This window comes from Octopus bimaculoides, chromosome 2 (genome assembly GCF_046866305.1).
Source record: "Octopus bimaculoides isolate indiv1 chromosome 2, ASM4686630v1, whole genome shotgun sequence".
Classification (NCBI taxonomy): Eukaryota; Metazoa; Mollusca; class Cephalopoda; order Octopoda; family Octopodidae; genus Octopus; species Octopus bimaculoides.
In genome coordinates, this window is record NC_142929.1 from 151,224,668 (window position 1) to 151,240,124 (window position 15,457).

General features: G+C 35.1%; 1 long non-coding RNA gene across 2 annotated transcripts in view; it reads right to left on the minus strand.

Annotated features, from left to right (window-relative positions):
• The window catches only part of LOC128247036 (uncharacterized), an 86,091-nt gene that overhangs the window by 26,998 nt on the left and 43,636 nt on the right, over nt 1–15,457 (minus strand). The gene's annotated exons all lie outside the window — the stretch shown is intronic.

The window sequence follows — 15,457 nt, forward strand, 5'->3', positions numbered from 1 at the left end:
CTTTCTTGTAAATACTGCTTATTTCCACTTCTTGTAAAGAAATTCCTATTAAATACATCATAAATACATTAAAAAATGGAAAAAATATATATATATATAGTGTCTAAAAGACAAAACTTTTGCCTACTCTTAGATATTTAGGATGGTATCTGCATGATTTAAGCCCCTCACAAATTAATCTCAAAAGACACCCATATACATCAAAAAACATATGTAGTAACAACAGCAGTCCTTTCTACTATAGGCACAAGACAAAGCCTGAAATTTGGGGTGAGATGACGAGTCGATTGCATCAACCCTGGTGCTCAACTGCTGCTTATTTCTTCAGCCCTAAAAGAATGAAATAGAAAGTCGACCTCAGCAGAATTTTAACTCAGAAAGTAAAGACGGGTGAAATGGCGTTAAGCATTTTGCCCAGCATACTAACAATTCTACCAATTCATCACTTTAACAGTAATAATGATAATGATAATAACAATCGAAAATGATAATGCAAAGATCCTATGGGATTTTATGATTCAGTGCGACCATGAGATAGAGAATAGGAAACCAGACATAGTGTTAATTGAGAAAGAAAGCAAACGATGCTGGATCATAGATATAGCATGCCAAGCTGACAACAAGGTATGCAATAAGGAAGAAAGAAAAGTCGATAGATATACAGATTAGCTTGGCAGGTAGTCATGATGGGTATATTGGGCTTTGTATATTTTACCCCAGTGTCACTTTGAGGGCATGCATTGCTCTCTCACCCAATAATAATAATAATAACAGTAATAATAATAATAATAATAATAGTGCCCCTTCTGACCCATGAATAGTTAAGAAGGAGAGCAAAAAATAAATAAATACAACCTTCTTAAGTATGAAATGGCCTGGCTAAGGAAAAATGGAGAAGGTGAAGATAATGTCAGCTATTGTTGGGTCCTTGAGAACAGCGTCAGAAGGCATCAAGAGGAATATAAAGGAAATCGGAATAGAGTGTCCAGTAGAACTGTTACAAATGTTTTTTGCCTCTTTGGCACAACCAGAATAATCAGGAAAGTATGAGATTGTTGAAAAGAACAGATAGCATTGTACCGTAGACTGCAGGCACCAAGCCCGCTGTGCATGCAAGACTCCAGGAGTTCCAGCAAAACCTGTAATATAAAAAAAATAGTAATCCTTTCTATTATAGCACAAGGCTTGAAATATGGGGGTGGGGGGAGGGGCTAAGTCAATTACATTGACCTCAGGGCTCAGCTGGTTCTTATTTCATGGACCCTGAGAGGATGAAAGGTAAAGTTGACCTTGGCAGAATTTGAACTCAGAATGTAAAGATGGATGAAATTCTGCTACGTATTTTTCCCGGTGTGCTAACAATTCTGCCAGCTCGCCACCTTAATAATAAGAAGAAGAAATAATAATAAGAAATAATAATAATAATAATAAAATTATTATTATAATAATAATAATAATAATAATAAAATTATAATAATAATAATAATAATAATAATAATAATAATAATAATAATAATAATAATAATAATAATAATAATAATAATAATAATAATAATAATAACAACAACAACAACAGCAATAATAATAATAATAATAATAATAATAATAATAATCATAAAGGCTCCTGATTTAGGCACAGGGCTAGCAATTTTCAGAGGGAAGTGTTAGTCAATACATTTGTACCAGTGACATGTAAAAGGCACCTGTGCCAGTGACACATAAAAAGCACCTGTGCTGGTAACACATGAAAGGCGCCCATGCCGATGACATCCATGCTGGTGACACACAAATGGCACCCATGCTGGTGTAAAGAGTACCTCGTACACTCTGTGGAGTCGTTGGCATTAGGAAGGGCATGCAGATGTAGTAACTGTAGAAGGCAAAACAGACTGGAGCCTGATGCAGCTCTCCAATGTACCAGCTCCAGTCAAACCATCTTACCCATACCAGCATGGAAAGTAGACGCTAAAGAAAGATGATGACCCAGGAAGGATAAAAGGCAAAAATCGACCTTGATGGAATTTGAACTTTGTATGTAAAGAGATGAGAGGTGGTTTCGAAAAGATTAATGGTAATTATGATGATATTATGAAGTAACTGTTGTTGATTTTGTTGTTCTTTAATTTCAGATCACCCTGATCAAACAGACTTAGCATCAGGGACAATACAGCTGATATAACCATTCTGTCTTTTTCTTGGAGTATTTAAGACTACATGACTACATTAACTTATGTATAGCCTTCCCTTTATCAAGGTGATGCAGTAAGTGTGGTGGTGTGGGGGGGGGGGGGGAATTTTGCTGCTATTTTTAGCAGTGCACATGACCGCATAGAGGGTAGAGGGGCTCCTTCCTTGAGCTGGGGGTGGTCATTTGGATGGTAATGGAGATAATGGCGATGTTGCTAACGGTGCTAGTAGTAGTAGTAGTAGTAGTTTAGGAATAGCAACAGCAGTAGCAGTTGCAGAGGCAGTGATGTCACTGCTGCCACCAGTGATGGTGCCGTGGCAGCTGTGCTAGTGTTAATATAGGTGCTGTTGCTGTTGTTGTTGTTGGTGGTGGTGGTGGCGGCGGCAGCGGTGGTGGCAAAGCAGCAGCAGCAGTAGTGGTGGTGGTTGTGGGTAGCAGTGAAAGTAGTAGTGGTGGTGAGGGAGGGGGGGATTTAGTCGTTATGTAATAATAACAACAATCTGTGGGGTGGGGGTGGGGGTGGGGTAGCTTAACTGACAAGGGCTAATTCGAGCTGGGCTGAGTCGAACCAAAGCTGAGCAGAGTTGAACTTTTATTACTACAAAATATGCATTAATTTCTTCTTGAAAGAAGAAACTTCAAAAGTAAAACAGCAACTAAAACAAAAACGATTAACACTACTAATATAGATTAAATCCCTGTGTGAAGAATGAGCTGTTGACATGTTAACTGTAAAGATTCCTTGTGGCTTTTGCTGATAAGAATTGCTTTAAAATCACCAGTGACAACCACTGTCATCTCTCTCTCTTTCTCTCTGATGATTCTTTTGTATTCAGTAATAATGGTTTTATTATTCTTTTAAACATCACTCTTAACATTCTGTAAATCTTCATAAAGATTTACAGAATGAATTAATTAAGAGATTCTATGCTATAATTCCATAGTCTGGGGTTAATATGATTTAATTATTCTTTTATTCTTTCATTCTTTTATTCTTTTATAGGTTTCAATCTTTAGGTGATAATTAGGGGTTTAGATAATTATATTGACTCACAGTACTTATTTCAGTTCAGTATTTATTGTTTCCTTGATGATCAGGTCTGCTGGGTCAGGACTGACCTGTGGTTAAACAAACAACAACAACAAATGAACTGCTGGTTTACTGAATACACAGAGACACATCATAACCATAAACAAATATCGGTTTTTAGAGCAGTGTAATTATTAACACAAACATGGGAACAGACATATCATCATCATCACCACCATTTAGTGTCTGTATTCCATATTGGCATGGGTTGGACAGTTTGAGAGAATCTAAGTCAGAGGACTGTAGCAAGCTCCAATGTCTGTTTTGGTAAGGTTTCTATGGCTGGATGCCCTTCCTAACATCAACCCCTTGACACAGTGTACTGGGTGCTTTTTTCAGTATTGGGTGCTTTTTCAGTGTACTGGGTGCTTTTTTGCAAAAAAGACCCCTTACCCACAGAATAAAACAGAAGAGTTTGTTTAAGTGTTTTTATCACATAATGAATTATATAATCTTACAAGTGTTTCACTAGTAACATCTTGTACATAATGCAATAATTATTACATAAACGTTTACATAATACAGTTGAAACACCAGATCTTCAGAAGAATATTGTAATTCAATTCAGTTTCACACACCAACATATGTTAGCTGACAGAGTGAGAAAACAACTGTGTATAATAATCATCATCATTATCATCACCACCATCATTTAATGTCTGCTTTCTGTGCTGGCATGAGTCAGACAGTTCGACTGGAACTGGTAAGCCATAGAGCTGCACTAAGTTCCAGTTTGATTTGGCATGGTTTCTACAGCTGCATGCCCTTCCTAATACCAACCAAGAGTGTACTGGTTGATTTTTATGTGCCACTGACACAGGTGCCATTTGCATGACACTGGCAATGGCTACAACTATGATTTCACTTAGCTTGATGAGTCTTCTCAAGCGCAGCATATCGCCAAAGGTCTCGGTCACTTGTCATCACTTCCATATGACCCAACATTCAACGATTATACTACCAGCAAGAGCAACAATTACGAGTTCACAGGTATTATTCACATGACACTGGCAACACAGGGAAAATTCTTTTTATTGCAATTAAGTAAAAAAGGGGGTTTAATTATAGATATTTGGGCATATTGTAAGGATGCTTGTGTGTGGTGCATGGACATGTATGTATTGTATGGATATATGTGTGTTGTATGGCTGTGTATGTGTGTTGTCCTTATTTCTGTTTGATGAATGTGTCTGCAGTAGTTTTATGTGAAGCGTGTGTTTAAGTGTGTATGTGTGTTTTTGCCATGATTAGTTCTTTTGTGTGTATGTGAGCGTGTATGTGTGAACGTATATATTGTTTTAGTAGCTGTGTTTGTTGCTTATAGATTGCGTATAAGAATATATGCACATATATAAACGTTTGTTGTGTGCATGTGAGAAAGTATAGGGTGAATTAAAGATAAATTCAGCTGGGAATTGAGACCATAATGGAGTGTATGTTCAGGGGCAAAAGATGAATTGTTCTTCTTGCCACCAAGTATGAGAGTTCAGGGAAATACTGTACAGAGATAAGCAAACACATGTGGAGTGATCTTCAGAGTGGAAATAGTTTGACACTACTATTCTTTCATACAATCTTCGTTTACTCTCTCTGACATATAGTCTAAATCCTCCAATCCTATCTTGTTATTTTCCATATCTCCCCTAATCCATTCTTCCTTTCTTTTAAGCACATACATAACCGACATATCCTGCTTATCTATAGCTCTTTACCTAATCCATTGTACCAAACATTAACTCCTTCTTGTCCTCTCTTCACAGTCACATCTGTCTTTTCTCTTGCATCACCATCCTCACTGGGCCTGACAATGATTTTGTAATAAAGTACAGTGACACCTGTACTTTATTTCTCCACCAATGTCATCCACTGCAATTCTTTTGTAAACCAGTTAAATGGTAGGCTGATCTGTGCTTCATATCCATTAGCTCAACTCATTTGCTGCAGTAGTATGGTTTGAACTCATGACTCTTTGTCTCTATAAAAACTGGCTTTTTAACCTTGGAGCCTTTCTGTTTATTTAAATTTATAATTCCTGAATTATTTACAATTGTTGTAGTAATTAATTTGAACCCATAACCTTTGGGTCTGAATGTAGTCTAACTCCTTAACTTCAATTCATAATCTGTTTCAGGCAAAAGCTGTTTCAATGACAGTGGTTCAATTTGGTTGCATGGCCTAGTGGTTAGGGATTTTGCTTTCCATACCGGTTGTGTGTTGTGCTCTTGAGCAAGATACTTTATTTCATTTCATCCCAGTCCATTCAGCTGTAAATGGGTAACCTTGTGATGGATTAGCATACAAAGGTGAGATAATGACTCAGGAAAATCACCCGATCAGAGGTCCCATGAGTTATGTTCGGTATTCAGCAATTAAAAGCAGGGATAGTTCAAACCACGCTGTGAATCCCAACTGGTTGGGATTGGTTGTTCAACCTCATTGAAGATCATCATTTAATCATGGTTGCTCCGGTTGTACAGTTAAGAGTCATTGTCTTGGAGTATATTTGTGATGTAACCACTAAACCTCATAGCTTTTTATGCCTATTTAAATTTATAAATTCAAAATATTTTTAATTCATAAAAATTGTATTAGATTTTTATTCCTTTCAATTTCAATTCAATGTAATACCACTAAGTCTGCTGAGCCTTGCTTTTATTACTCTTTCTATTCCTCTCTTCCTCCTTCTATCCCTCCTTTCACCCCCCCCTCTCTCTCTCTCTGTATCTTTTGTAATTGAGCCACACATCCCATTTCCCCTTACTCTCTCCCTTTCTCTCCATGACATACCCTGCTAGGAGACAATGACAAATTCAAGATTTTGCCAAATGACACTACACAATGTCAGTAATACACAGGGTAGAGATGAGTGGAAAGGAGGGGAGGTATCATATGACCTCTCAACCCCACAAGGCCAAGAGGTCAACAGATTTATCACATCAACAACTGAAACTCTTCTGTATCTAGAGCTAATATGTTATGAAACCAGTAAGATTATTTGATTACATATTCCACAAGAAATCCTTAACCATTATTAAGCAATACTTACTTGACCTTACTTTATTGAGTTTGTGTGATGATGTATCAAGGGAATAAAAGGGATAAAATATAGGGGTGATTGATAAAATATCTACTTTAAATATCTACAGAGGAGACTAGAAGGGTTAATATAATTATTTCATTAAAACTGATTATTGTTTAATCACATCTACTACACCAGCATTGCCAGTAATCTTATTACTGTGCCCACTATCACAATCACTATAATCAACATCATCCTCATCATCATCATCATCATCATCACCACCACCACCACCACCAAAACACCACCACCACTACCACCATTGACCTTATTACCATTCATCCACACCACTGCAATCACCATTATCATTATCATCACCCCAGCTATTAGCATCATTAACATCACTGCAAAATTCCAACAACACCTCACCAACACCATCACTGCTACCCAATCTGACAAGCAAGCCTTCATGTGGTCACTTGACCTGCAAGAAATAGCAGCCAGACAAATGTATCCTGAATCACATCATACAGCATTTGAAAGGTGAAAAAAAAAAAAAGATCATGTTAGATAATGTGGGCCCTCCCCTAAGCTCCCTGCATGCAGGAACAAGACAGGGTGGTTATGGCTGGAATGCTTTTGATTATATGTCTATTCATTTAAGGTTGACCTGAGTTAAACAATGGCAGCAACAATCACTGCTCCCACCACTATTACTCCTGCTATTACTAGTTACACCAGCACCACTACCACCATTATCAATCAATGCAGCTATTTCCATGGCATCAGTACCACTGGTTCTACTGTCATCACCTCCGTAGAACTATGAGTGCTTCTGCTACCACCACTACCACCGCTATCATCATCACTACCATTATCATCATATAATTACCACATTTAACACCACCTCCACCACCAACACCACCACTGCCACTTTGTCATTAGTTCTGATTAAATACAGCATCTCTCTGTTGTATTTGCAAAGCTGCAGGAGAGGTAGGGAAAAGGAAGGTGGAGAGGGGGAAAGTTAATGAAACAAGGTCACATATCATCAGAGCCATTGAATTTTCTAGCATCTCAGATTTCTTATATTTCAATGACACTAATTCACATAAAATGTTGGACTTTCATAGTAAAGATTGGCCGTCAGTATAGGTTCATGAAATCAGAAACAGCAGAGCATGTGTGAAAATATGTTTATACTATATATGATAGCTGTTGACTCATTAATCAAGTATGACTCTTCTCAACACCAGCATTGACAAAGTACATATACATAGGCACCAAATTAGTTAAAAGCCAGCAACACACAAAATTTGCAGGCAATATGGAGCTGAATATTTACAGTTTAAAATTACTACATGGTTAGAGACAGTCTACATGTTTTGTGACTGGAAATGATTCTTTAGTCCAGCAAGAGATTTACAAATATTTTCCTACACAGATGACATGAAAATGTTTGATTTCACTGTAAAAACTGATAGAAGTTGTTATTGTGACATTTCATGTGCCTAATCAACCCAGATTTACTTCTGCAGATCTTATTGCCAACAAAGCAAGCTAATTCATCAGATTGTGACTGAAGAATTTATAGGGGGTTCTAAATTCATGCTTCAGCTTATGACTAACAAATCCACCTTGTAAGAGACAAATACGATTGCAGATATTATAAGTTGGAAGAGGAGGATCATTGGCCACAAGCAAACCCTTTCTTGCCTCTCTTTTTATCAGTGTATCTTTCTGCTTATTATCTTCAAACAAGGCAGCACCTTCTCAGATTTCTTCTCTTCCATTTTGGTTCATCCATTGCATCCCTCTGCCAGTTTGCATGCATCCTTTTGCAATCCTTTAGAGACCTGCTTAAAAAATCTTTGAAACATATTTTGGGTTTACATAGAGGTCGCTTTGCTACTTTTCTCCTTACACACACAGGTACATGAACACATATATATACATACATGCATATATGTGTGTGTATATATACAGGAAAATGTGTTGTTGAAAATGCACCTAAAATTCAAAAACTCGTAAATGTTTAAAATACATTTATTTACATATATACCAAACTAGTTTCAACAATATTTTTTGTTTATCAACAATAAAAATTTTAAATTAGAAAAAACGTCTTTAAAAGTTTCAATGTTGATAAATTTAACATAGAAAAACTGTAAACTGAATTCCCTTTTTTTTACTGTTTTCATTTCACACTTTTTTTTTTTTCAATATGACTTGTCGACCACCACTAAAATTAATGAACTTTGTACATTCAAACAAATTGATATACAGTTTTAATTTTATTGACTGCTATGAACATTCAACCCTTCTGTTTTGAACATGTTAATTTATCAACATTGAAACATTTTAATTTTTCAACATTGAAACTTTTAAAGATGTTTTTTTCTAATTTTAAACTTTTACCATTGATAAACAAAAAATATTGTTGAAACTAGTTTGGTATATATGTAAATAAATGTATTTTAAACATTTACGAGTTTTTGAAATTTAGGTGCATTTTCAACAACACATTTTCCTATATTCTTTCCTGCTTCCCCACTTTTGTTATATATATATATATATATATAGATAGGTAGATAGATAGATAGATATAGATATTTATGTATAGACATATATATATATGTGTGTGTGTATAAATATATATATATATATGTACATATATACATATATATATATATATATATATATATATATATATATATATATATATATATATATATATATATGTCTATACATATATATATACATATATATATATATATATATATATATATATATATATATATATATATATGTATATATGTCTATACATATATATCTATATATCTATATATGTGTGTGTATATATATATATATATATATATATATATATATAGGAAAGCGGACGTTAAATGATGACGATGACGATGATGATGATATATATATCTGTATATATATATACATATATATATATAAAGAGACAGCCTCCCAAGGAGAAATCAAAATTTGAAAACCCTACAAGACTAGGTGAAAGCGCTAATTTACAAAACATGTGACATATGAATAAAAATCTGTAAATATTCAACCATCCAGACATTTGAGTACCTGATTATTATTTTTTCTAATATATAATTCTTGTACATCACCTCCAAACCTTTCAGTATACACACACACACACACACACCATGATCATGTTCATGGTCATCATGATCATCATCTTCATCATAATTTTAATAGCAATTTTCCCGTACTTGCATAAACCAGATGAAATTTGTTGAAGCAGAATTTATAAGGCCAGATGCTCTTCCTGTTGCCCACCTTCATCTGTTGCCAAGTAAGGTATTATTTCCCCCCACCCTTTCAACATGAACACTGCAACGGCCAGGCATGTTTTCAAAGAGGATAGCAAATGAACTACACTGCTTGTATCTTGATGACATATATTTACAATTAACAGGTATCAAGTCAAGGAAATATAAACATGCATACACACACATATACATAAACACTCACATACACAAACACTGTATGTATGTGAAATAGATAGATAGATAGATAGATAGATAGATAGATAGGTAGGTGGGTAGGTAGGTAGGTAGGTAGGTCGGTAGGTAGGTAAGTAGGTAGGAGGTTGGTAGGTAGGTAGATAACTAGAAAACTAACTAGCTAGATAGACAGGCAGACAGACAGACAGACAGACAGACAGACAGACAGACAGGCAGACAGACAGACAGGCAGGCAGACAGGCAGACAGATAAGTAGGTAGGTAGGAAAGTAAGTAGGTGATGATGTTAATTTATTAATAGCTTATCTACAAATTTGCTGCCTCAGTATTTTAGTTAATTAATTTGAGATAATAAAAGCTATACATATTTTTATAATGGCTTCATCTGAAGAGGAATGTTAGAGTCTATTTCAGACCATTTGCAGGGCTTCCAAGACATAGGCTGAAGGAAGAAAGTTAACCTCACACTGAAGACCTGGTCTGAGAGTATCCAACTGAAGAAACTCTGCTAAAGGCATCAAAGAGTCAGGTGAAAGTATTAATTGGGTATTGCGTTACATCTAGCACTCAATTAGTAATTAAGTGGTAGCATGATCAATTAAGTATCTTCTCATTTGTGGTTTTGTGATGAATGAACTCAACTTTAATATTTATCTTTTGTCTTTTATCTTATAGTTGTTGCATTCATTAGACCGTGGCCATGCTGGGGCACTGCCTTGAAGAATTTTAGTCAAATGAATCAACCCTGGCACTTTTTTTTTTTTTTTTGTAAAACCTAGTACATGTTCTAACAGTCCCTTTTGCCAAACCATTAAGTAATGGCAGACTGAATACTCCAACACCAGTTGTAAAGTTGTGGTGGGATGAAAATACACACACACACAAACAAACACATACATACACACACATACACACACACACATACATACATAGGGTGGGCTTCTTTCAGTTCTATAAGAGTTCTGTAAGAGTTAACCTAGGGTTAAACAATAACAACAAAGATCCTTAGTGTGTCTATAAAACTATCTATGTAGTTGCTAATTTGCTTAATTTGGCAGCCAAACCTTACTTAATGAATTTCCTAATGACATTTGGAGCAGGAAATCTTTAGAAGTGGGAGACATGTTTGAATCAAAAAATCTTAAGACAGCATGATACAATAATAATAGGATTGGCATAAATGACAAAATTTCCATACCTAACAAACTGAGTATCTTTATTTGCATATATGAAATGCTGAACATCTGTATTGCTACAGTGTGGTTTATCAGCTCTTTGAGCTAATAAGAAAGCCTATAGACCATAGTGTGACCTGTTAGAAATAGAAGCCTAATCTACAACAAATCTTCAGGAAGGATCACAGTTGGAATGTATTTGTTCACAGGTCTGCCCAGTCAAAGCTGACTTGAAAGCTAAACAATAATGGCAGCAGCAGCAGCAGCAGCAGCTATCAGCTGATTTTATGCTATAGATTTATTCAAATACGTCACACTATAATATATATGTTTTGTCTTTTTTTTATTTTCACCAAAATGATCTATCAATGTCAAAATCTGAATATCAACAGAGAAATACAAATATTTATTTTTAAAATACATCAATGGTTAATTATGAGCCAAAGCAGAAAAAAAAAGAGAATAGAAATTCCGAATGAATGCATTACAATCTTCCAGAAAGGAAAGAGTATCAACATATCAGACAGTAGTCCTTTGTCCAGATAGATAGCTAATGAAAGGAAAGAAAAATAAATTTGAGAAAAAAATGCTTATATATCTGTCCTTAATAACTTTAAAACACTAATTCATGATTGTATTTTTAGCTTCATCCAAAGCATCCATTTTTCTTGACCTGTTGGGGCAAACGAAAGCGAAATCGTGATGGCACCTGTACCAGTGGAGCACTAAGAGCACCGTCCGAGCATGATCATTGCCAGAGCAGCTGTCTGGTTTCCATGCCAGTTGCACGTAAATAGCACCAGCGTGATTGTTACCGATGTCGCCTTCCGGGCACTTGTACCAGTGGCACGTGAAAAGACATTCGAGCAAGATCGTTGCCAGTGCCGCTGGACTGGTTCCTGTGCAGGTGGCATGTAAAATACACCATTTTGAGCGTGGCCATTGCCAGTACCGCTTGACTGGCCCTCGTGCCGGTGGCACGTAAAAGCACCCACTACACTATCGGAGTTGTTGGCGTTAGGAAGGGCATCCAGCTATAGAAACTCTGCCAGATCAGATTGGAGCCTGGTGTAGCCACCTGGTCCACCAATCCTCAGTCAAATCGTCCAACCCACGCTAGCATGGAAAGCGGGCGTTAAACGATGATGATGATGATGATGATGAACAACATTCAGTACAATTTGGTTTTCTTTTCATGAAATGGCAGTTTTCCTTGTAATTTTATAATTAAAACTGATGAACAACTTAAACTGAAGATTACCTGTGCATTATTCTATGTATTGTTCATACACTTTGGGCTACTCTTTCTGAGTTGTAGTGCACCTGAGCACTGTATGCAATAATTTCATTATTATTATTTTCATTCTTCTAAATTTGCTCACTCCTTATGGCTACAAATCTTTTAGTCCTTCATAATATTTTGCAAATTTTGTAAATTTTGTTTTAAGCATTTTGTCTTTCTATGCGAGATACACTAATTTGTCTAATTAAAAATTTATCATTGTTAATGTGGTTTAATTAATAAATCCTCATTATGAATTATTTCAAATGAATAAATGACCATTACTTATCAAATCATTCTTAATTAATATATAATCATTATCTTTTAGCAATTTTACATCAGATTAACAGGTTTTCATTTATTAATATCCTATCAATCTCAGTATGATAAAAAAAAAAAAGATGCTAAAATGATGATGATGGTGATGATGATGTTGATGATAATGATGGTGGTGATGATGATGATGATGATGATGATGATGATGATGATGATGATGATGATGATGATGATGATGATGATGATGATGATGATGATGATGATGATGATGATGTTAACAGTTATAGAGATGGTGATGAGAATAATATCTACATACTGGCAAAAATGCATCTATATTCATAGCATGTAATGTGTATGCATGTTATCTGTTTGTATGCTGGTACAGCTATGCATGCATCATGTATATGAACACTACATGTATTTATGAATGTGCAGACTATGTGTGTTTGTGTAAGTTCATACATGCATGCATTTGACTGCATACCACACGTCTATGTATCTATGCATAGATGTTGTTACACTTTATGTGTATGCATTTGCACACATACATATACATACAATGAGTGAGTGCATGTATTTATTTATTTTTATTTTTATCTATCCCTTAACTACAAACACACATAGACACACACACACTCTCTCCCTTCCCCCTCTCTCTCCCTACTGTATAAACATCTGCCTCTCAGTACCTCATGTCTCCCATGTCACACCTTTTCTCACAATTAAACTACTACAACAATCAACCAATTTACCCCCTCTATGATCCTAATGACTTTTAAATAAAAAGTAATGAAGCCAAAACTTTTCATTTCTGCTGATCCATAAATTGCAAATCCCCTTGTCTTTTTTTCTGTCAATAACTGCCAAATTACTTTACTATTCACAAATACTGGTCTGAAAACAAATATATCTCAACCTGTTTATGTTTTTGAATGAAAAAAAAAACACCCCCTTTTGTCCTGACTAACATATACCTCAACTCACACAAACACAGACATAATTAATCCTTACATTGAAAGATAATTAGAAATTGAACTTAAATATCTTCCCCCAAACAGAAAACATCATACTACACCATTCAGAACCCACACTAATCCAAACCAAATCCATCTCCACAAAACACGTCTGCTTCAAAATTCTTCATTAATTCAAGAATTCCTATGTCAGAATGAAAACAATGATTGCTGTGAGGTATGAATTCTTTGAATTTGCATTGTAAATTTTTATGCAACAAATGCAGTGATTTCGTTTTTTTATTACAGGTTACAGTTCATAGAATGTACATTCTATATACTCCACTTTCTTTCACTTTCTCTTTCTCTGTCTATAAATAGGTATATATGTATATATATATATATATATATATATATATATATATATATATATATATATATATATATGCCATCCGGGATACCCTATTGAAATGTGCATAGGTTTGGCTTATTGTGGTTGTTTCTGTTATTATAATTGTTGCTGCAAAAAAGTATCTTCAATGCATTGATTTTGAGCTCTATCTTTTAAGAGACATATATATATATATATACAAAAACTCACCTGTGAGCTTTTTGCTAAGACTGTTAACAGATACTATATATTTTGTAAAATTTTGTTTTATAAAAGTATATATTTAATATATATATATATACGTGGTCTGATCACTAAGTATCTAGGTGGTTGCCATAGTAACAAAGCTAAAGCATGCAAAGTGAAGCCACTTGACACAGATTGACCTTGACCTCTGCTGTGCATGCACACTAAGTTTCAATGTTCTAGCTCGCTTCTGCTGTTTATAGCAGTGCTTGGAAGGAAGGTGTGTAGCGTGTGATCATCACATTTACCACGACAGAGAAAGTTAAGCAGTGAATTTGCATCAAATTTTGCCAAAAGCTTGATGATACCTGCTCAAAGGCCTATGCAAAGTTTTCAAAAAGCTTTCATCGTTCTCAACACAATCGAGGAGATCTTGTGCAACTGAAACCCAAGTGTCTTTTTGGTCAGCTGAAAGCAGTTTTGGTACAAACTTGGCAGACATGCGTCTCATACCCTAATCTTCAGTGATAATGGACTGAACTGAACTGTAACTAATCTGCACATACCCTGATAACTCGTGGATATAGTGATTCAATGATTACCCCTCACCTGGCTCCAATCTGATTTGGCAAGGTTTCTCCAGCTAGAAGCCCTTCCTAATGCCAAACACTCCAAGAGTGTAGTAGGTGCATTTTGAGTGCCACTGGCATGGGACCCAGTCAGGTGGCACTGGCATCAACCACACTCAAATGGTGCTTTTTACATACCACCAGCATGGGCACCAATCATGCGGTACTGGCATCAGCCATGTGTGTGTGTGTGTGTGTGTGTGTGTGTGTGTGTGTGTGCACGTGTGTGTGTATATATATATACATATATGTATATACATATGTATATCTGTATATGTATATATGCATTATATATATAGACACACACACACACACATATATACACATTATTGAGATTAATGTTAAATTTATACATTTTAAGTATTATTTACATGCACATACAAACATCTGCACACACTATTCACTGCAAAAATACACACACTTATATGTGAACTGACAGAAATAATCTTTTAGAAATTAATAAATGAGAAACTTGAACTATTTTCTTTGGACAATATACAAATTCCAATAGCTTTTTGTATTTAGACAAGTTGATGAATTAAGACTCTAAATATGAAGACAGTTTGTAAAATTGATATGAATATTAATATGGCAAACTGGTTTCATATAACTTTTATTCATAAAAGATTGTTAAACATTATGAAATGGGTGTAAAATATATAGAAGTGACTCTGATAATAAAAAGTTAATTCAGAATAGGTTTGGAGTGATTTTATTTATTTGATTTATTGGTATTTCCTTATCTCTTTTTTTTTTTTTATTTCCATTT